The sequence below is a fragment of the Chenopodium quinoa genome, unplaced genomic scaffold (assembly GCF_001683475.1).
Source record: "Chenopodium quinoa cultivar QQ74 unplaced genomic scaffold, ASM168347v1, whole genome shotgun sequence".
Lineage (NCBI taxonomy): Eukaryota > Viridiplantae > Streptophyta > Magnoliopsida > Caryophyllales > Amaranthaceae > Chenopodium > Chenopodium quinoa.
This window is the reverse complement of record NW_018744662.1, coordinates 4265571-4271570: the sequence shown is the minus strand read 5'-3', so window position 1 is coordinate 4271570 and position 6000 is coordinate 4265571.

The window sequence follows — 6000 nt, the reverse complement described above, 5'->3', positions numbered from 1 at the left end:
TTACGCGTTGGGCGCTGACTCAGGAATTCACGCGTTTTCTTAAAAACAGATAGAAATTGCCGTACAGGAGGATAAAATCGTATTTTCCTCAAAATGTTCTTTGTTTTTTATTAAAACTCTAAAAAAAAGTCAATTTATCAATGCTAATTGAATTAGGAATAAAAAGAACCTTCTAGAAGAATCTAGAAGACTAAAACCATTCCTAATTGCATTAGGAATGATAAATCTATATTAGGCCCTCCTCTAGATCATTGGGCCGCATATAAGGCTCAAACCGGGCCCAGTTTAGTAATTTGACCATAACTTCCTCAATATTCATCGGAATTGGGCTTATAATATATCGTTGGAAAGCTCTTTTCAAGCCTCATCCAACTACACTATTATTGGACCCATATCATGGACCAACCAAACTGGATTGACTGTTTTCTTAAAATAGGTTTTCAAAAACAGAGAGAAGAGAAAAGAAGTTAAAACTATCCGCAACATTAAACTTTCCACACTTTCAGTTCATTCGATTATGATTCGACGCGAAAGGTACTCATCACTAGGTTTGGTTTTGGGGAGACACAAATGGGTGTCTATAGGGCCTCATCACTCTAGGTGGCCAGCCATATGTAGGGTTAGAAGTGGTTTTGGGCTTCGTGCCCTAGTCAAAATAATGAGATTATAAATAGACTAGGTGCCTAGGTTTGCAAGTAAGCAATTAACAAATCAGTGTGATCAAACCCTAATTAGCAAACACGAAACCCAACCCCTCTCAAAGTCCTCTCTCTCACGGCTCTCTACTCCTCCTCGGCGCACGGTGGTGTCACGTGGTGGTAGTGGTTCGTGCGGTGGTCGGTTGTCCATAAAGGTGGTGATCGAGGTTTTCCTCAATCACTCGACCAATCTTGTATTGGTGGACGACTAGTTCGAATCTCGTGGACTAAGTAGAGGAGCAACACTTGGGGCTCTATTCTCTCCCTGATTTGCATGTCGAATAGCTTCGTGAAATTCACGCGTCAAAGGTATGATTATGTGTCTTGTGTGTTATGCATGCGTTTCTAAATTAGGTGCTTAATTGAATATGATTCATGTTATTTCCGCTGCGTAGTACCTATAAACTCCTACAGTGGTATCAGTTAGCCTCTTGCATGAATGCGCTAGATCATAATAATACGATTATTTGATGTCCATGTTAATTTTACAATTAATTAAGAGGGAGAAATTAATTTAATTATGGTTCAATTATTATTTTTAATGTGATTAAACTTTTGGAATCGATTAAATGTGATTTAATTATGCTCAAATAGCCATGAATATGACCAAATTAAGCCCTAGAGTGTTCGAAAATTTCGAACACCCTAACCCAAATTTTTGAATTTTTCAAAAATCCTAGCCCCAAAATATGATTTTTGTGCTTGATTTTGATTTAATTCGATTTATTTTATGATTCATAATTTTAATCAGATTGATTTATGCATAAAAATGTTTTATGTATGATGATCAATTTATTTTAAAAGTTAGAATTAAATTGGGATTGATTTTATGATGAACCCTAATTATAAAGTTGAATATGATTTAATTTTAATCTTATGGATGATAAGTGTTATTTTAATTAAATTAAAAACACAAAAAAAATATTTAGAGGCGGCATCCAAGACTGGGTTGCGCAGCCACGGTGGCTGCTGCCGCTGCTGGTCCAATAGGGAGGGAAGGGGAGGGCGGAGGTTGGAGGGTGGCTGTGGGCAACAGCGTGCAAGCATTGCACGGATGCTGCCACAGATGCTGGTCTGTTGCCCTTGCGGCAGTGGCTGCCGTCAAGGCAGCCAGCCATCGTGGCAAGCTTCGCCTAGCCAACCACGATGGCCGGCGATAGTGGCTGGCGGTTTTTCAAAAAAAAATTGTTTTGAAAAATTATTTCAAGATAACTATGAATTATTTTGGGATAAAATCAGTTTTATTTTGGATAAGATAAAATATTTTGAAAATATAATCTTTTATTTTAAAAGATAAAATCGGTTTTATTTAGATAAAATCTTTTATTTTAGGATAAAATCAAATATTCAAAAGTTGTTATATTTGATATTATCCATATTTAAAGTTGTTAAATTGGTAATTATCCTAATTAAAGTGGTTAATTTTGGATAAGATTTATTAGGATGTTCTGAGCATATTCCAAAAGGATAATAATTTATTTAAATAATGTGATTATCCCATAATTAGATTAGGATATAATTGATTTTAAAATTATTTGATTGGCTAGTAATTAGGATAGAATCTCCTAAATTTGTTAGGATAATCATGGAAGATTAAATATAATATATCTTTCTAGATTAAAATATGATTCGATTCTATCTCATGACTAAATTAAATATATGATATTTTATAAATGGTCATGAATAATATATGATATTATCTAATTATGATTAAAATATGAGATATTTTAGGAAATGTGTTGACTTTATTATGAACATTCGATGTTGTAGTTTAGACAAGCATGTTGAGTGATTTATTATATGACACTTTTATAATATATGATATTATGTTTCTATATATAGACTATATGGCCCATAGATTCTTAAATACGATCTGCGCATCGTGAAGTATTTTTGTAATCTAAATACGGTATGCGTACCGTTAAGTATTTTTGTAACTTTTATTTAAAGTAAATAGAATATTTATTTAAATAGTGCTAGTTCAAAGAAGCCCATGAAGTGAAGGTCCAAAGGAGCAAGGTGGATGGAGATCCATGATGATTCAAGTGGGAGCATTTTCATTTCTAGTTTTCTTAGGATTAAGGGGTCATACTATGTCATGCTTTATTTTATTGCATTAGTAGATTATGCATATTATATTTTATTTATGTTGATTGATGATGCGCTAGAGTTCACTAAATAATCACAACATAATAAATCTAGGTCCCAGTAATATTGAGATTGTTTTTCCAATTAAAAACCCGATGAAACCTTCGATATTTATGATGGGTCATGCCAAAGCTGGGTTTCATATTATATCTTAGGGGAGTGGGGGTAAAAAAAATTTTACACTTTTGATTGGTTATGCTCAACAAGGTTACCTAAAGAGTTTAAAACCTTGAGGCAAAGGGAAATAATTAAACATGTGATGATTAATTATTCAACCAAGAGTTACAAGAGTTGTAATCAGTAAAGAGTTTACTCACCTTGAAAATGTAATGGTTGATGGTAGGGCCAAATTCCGGTCAATTATTGCACAAATAAAGGATCTTGGAATCACTTAAAATTCAATTGGGATCAATTAATTATTGAATAAAGTGTTTTAAAAATACCAAATGAATGCGTTTATGGTACTTTAATTATTAAATTAAACATAATTATTAAACTTTGCCTTATTTTGACATAGATGGGTAGTCGTAATCACAATGACAACAACGTTTACAACCTTCGACCATTCCTTGAGAAGGATAGGTTGACAGGGGTTAACTTTTCCAACTGGGAAAGAATGCTAAGGATGTCATTGACACCCCATTTCCAGGACCTCTACCAGAAAATCTAACTGCGGCAGAGATCAAGAAGCACAAGGAAGCTCATGACAGAGCTATACCTATCACTTACTTAATGATTGCTACCATGGAGCCTAGTCTTCAAAAGCGTTTTGAGGATCGAGATGCCTACTCAATCATGCAAGAACTCAAAGCTTTGTTTAAGAAACAAGCTAGAGTTGAAAGGTATGAGCTCCATCGTGAGATACTGGATTGTAGGATTGAGAAGGGCGCCACAGTTCATGATCATGTTTTCAAAATGACCGGCCTAATTCAAAGTATGGAGAAACTGGGACACCCATATAGTGATGATTTGGAAACAGACATCATTCTCCATTCACTACCAGAAAGTTTCAACCAGTTTATCATGAATTTTAACATGACTGCCACTGCAAAGACTATGAATCAATTGCATGCAATGCTGGTTAGTGCTAAGAAACAAATCCCTAAGGAACCTAAGAAAGAAGTTCTTATGATTCAAAAGGGAAAGGGGTTCAAGAAGAAGAGGCAAAAGGCTAGTGCCAAGAGCAAGGGCAAGCAAGTTGCCAAGGCTCCTGAGAAGCCTAAGACGACTCCAAAGCCCAAGGCTGCAAGTGAAAGTGAATGCTTTTACTGCAAGAAGAAGGGGCATTGGAAGCGAAATTGCCAGAAATACCTAGACTTCCTCAAGAAGAATGGAGCATCAACCTCAGGTATTATGTTATAAACATTTTAACTTTCACTTAGGTATGTGATACCAAGTTGCAGTGCTTAACATTGTGATGTTACGCAGGAACTGCAAACAAGTGAAGCTAGCAAGGAAATAGAGCTTGAAGGTGCACTAGAAGTATTTGAGTGGCCAGAGATAGCTTCATAGTTTTAAATTTTGATTAGTTTATCATGATTTTAGAACAATTTCCAGTTTTGATGAGACAATATTTCGATTTTCTTGTTTTGAATACTGATTTGGTTTACTTGGCTTGGACAAGTGTTGATCCATGACCAAGATAATAAATTGCTTTCATTTTGCTAGATATGAGTTAATTTCGTTTTATGGCATTGATATAAGTAGATCACAAAAGTAAAATTTAGATGATTCAAAATACACTTTAAGGTTAGGTCACATTAACCATTTGCACATCCAAAGTTATGGATGGACTCTTATTCTTATATGATTGTGAATCACTTGAGAATTAGAAGTCATGCTTGATAAGTTAGGATGACCAAGTTGCCTTTTAGTAGAAAGGGTAAAAGAAGCTAAAATGACCTTATGGAACTTATACATATGATGTATGTAGACCAATAAGATCAAAATTAGCAAAGAGATTTAACTACTTCGTTGCTTTTACTAACGATTTAAGTAAATATATCGATAATTACTTAATGAAGTAAAGCTTGGAATCATTGAAATCTTCAAAAATTCCAAAATGAAATGTAAAATCAGTTTGAGATAAACAATTTAACACCACAATATGATTGTTGTGATAAATATTTAACTCAAAAGGAATGATCATCTAAAGGGAATTGTTGAATTAATTCACAATCCAGAAACATTATAATTAAAGTGTATGTTTATGAAGAAGGAATCAAACCTTTCTTGCCATGGTTCGATCCAAGTTTTAAATGATTTACAAATATCGTTTTGAGGATATGAATTAGAACAACAACAATTAAGAATATACTAAACAGAAACTTAACCAAAGCAGTAGAGAAGATGTCATAAGAGTTATGATTTGGAAATGTTCCAAAAGTTATCTTTTCTAAACAGGATTAAGGGTTATGAAATCAATGTAAAATGTTTACAAAGATGACATAATACACCCTAAATCAGAAAAATAGTTCTTCATGGGTTTTCTCATGGAAACTAAGAAGTATTATTCCTGCAATCGCGTGGAAACAAAGTGTTTGTTGCTCGCGATAATGTCTTTATAGAAAGAAATCTCTTCCTAAAAAGCCAAGTGGGAGTAAAGTTAGATCTCGATGAGATTTGAGACGAGCAACAAATGGATGTAGATAACACTACATCAGAGACGAATGCGCATGAAATCAGCTAATTTGATAAAACATGTGTCGAAGCAAGCTAATTCAACTAGCGAGACTTCTATCGTCCTATTAGAATGAAAGGCTTCAAAGAGTTGAAGAAAATAATTCTATTGTTGCTCATACCTATTGTAGGTTACTTAGGATCAAAACAAACAGTTTTTTGAAATTCTGAGAAAAGGTGGATTTTAAATTTTGTTATTAGAACGGTTAGAATCCATGCCCTACAAGCAAGCTTTGGATAAGTGCCAACTCAGAAAATGGCTTAAAGCCATGAAATCCAGTATGGACTCCATGTTTGTAAAGATGTGTTAGTCCATAATAGTCTTACAAATAGGGTCAAACCTATTAGTTGGGTAAGCCTATTCGGATTATTCTAGTTATGGATATCAAAATCAACTTCATGAAATGTTCTTGATGGTGAACATGTATATGATACAACATATGAGTTTTGAAATCCAGAAATCCTAGAAAGTTTA